The sequence below is a fragment of the Ceratina calcarata genome, unplaced genomic scaffold (assembly GCF_001652005.2).
Source record: "Ceratina calcarata isolate Rehan_Ccalc_2016 unplaced genomic scaffold, ASM165200v1 scaffold6450, whole genome shotgun sequence".
NCBI lineage: Eukaryota > Metazoa > Arthropoda > Insecta > Hymenoptera > Apidae > Ceratina > Ceratina calcarata.
This window is the reverse complement of record NW_017177703.1, coordinates 1-767: the sequence shown is the minus strand read 5'-3', so window position 1 is coordinate 767 and position 767 is coordinate 1. Positions and strand designations below refer to the sequence as shown.

The window sequence follows — 767 nt, the reverse complement described above, 5'->3', positions numbered from 1 at the left end:
TAACCAATATGTAACCGTAAGGTTAAGATTTATCGGCCCTATTATAGGAATTTAATATAACCCAGTGCAAAAATTCCTTTATATTTATTTCGTTGAGCAAAGGAAAAACCTGATTGATATGTTTCTAACAGCTGTTGTACATTACACATTTAATATATTGTAGTATGGACAAATCACACCACAATTAGCAATTAAAGTGCTATTGCAGTTTGATAAGGCAATAAATCAGGCTCTGGCAACCAGAGTTAAATCAAGACTTACATTTAAGGTGATTAATGTTGACATGTAATATCAGTGTGTAATGAATACTATTATAATTATCCAACTGCTTGATATTTTTAGGCTGGCAAATTAAATACTTATAGATTTTGTGACAATGTATGGACTTTTATGTTAAATAATGTTGAGTTCCGTGAGGTTCAAGAAGTCGCAATAGTAGATAAAGTAAAAATTGTTGCTTGTGATGGAAAAAGTGAGTAACGATGAAATTGTAAGATCTATGCTTTTTGGGAAGAATGCTATGTTAACACCTCTTATATTTTTGCAGCCATGGATGCAAACTAATTTAAAGAGAACAATATGTTAATGATTTTTGTATTATTACAGCACTGGATGCAGATACCGCAGCAAAGCGATAACATCATATTATTTTGTAACTATTTTATAATCTCTTAAAAAGATAAATATTAATTATAAAAAAAATTGCACTACAGATAAATTGACGATAGGAGGCAAACTAAGTATACTTAACAATCTCCATTCACTTT

At 29.9% G+C, this 767-nt stretch overlaps 1 pseudogene; it reads left to right on the top strand.

The window, feature by feature from the left end:
* Positions 1 to 118: 118 nt before the first annotated feature.
* On the top strand, positions 119 to 760 carry LOC108630063 (transcription initiation factor IIA subunit 2-like; annotated as a pseudogene).
* The last annotated feature ends 7 nt before the right edge of the window (positions 761 to 767 follow it).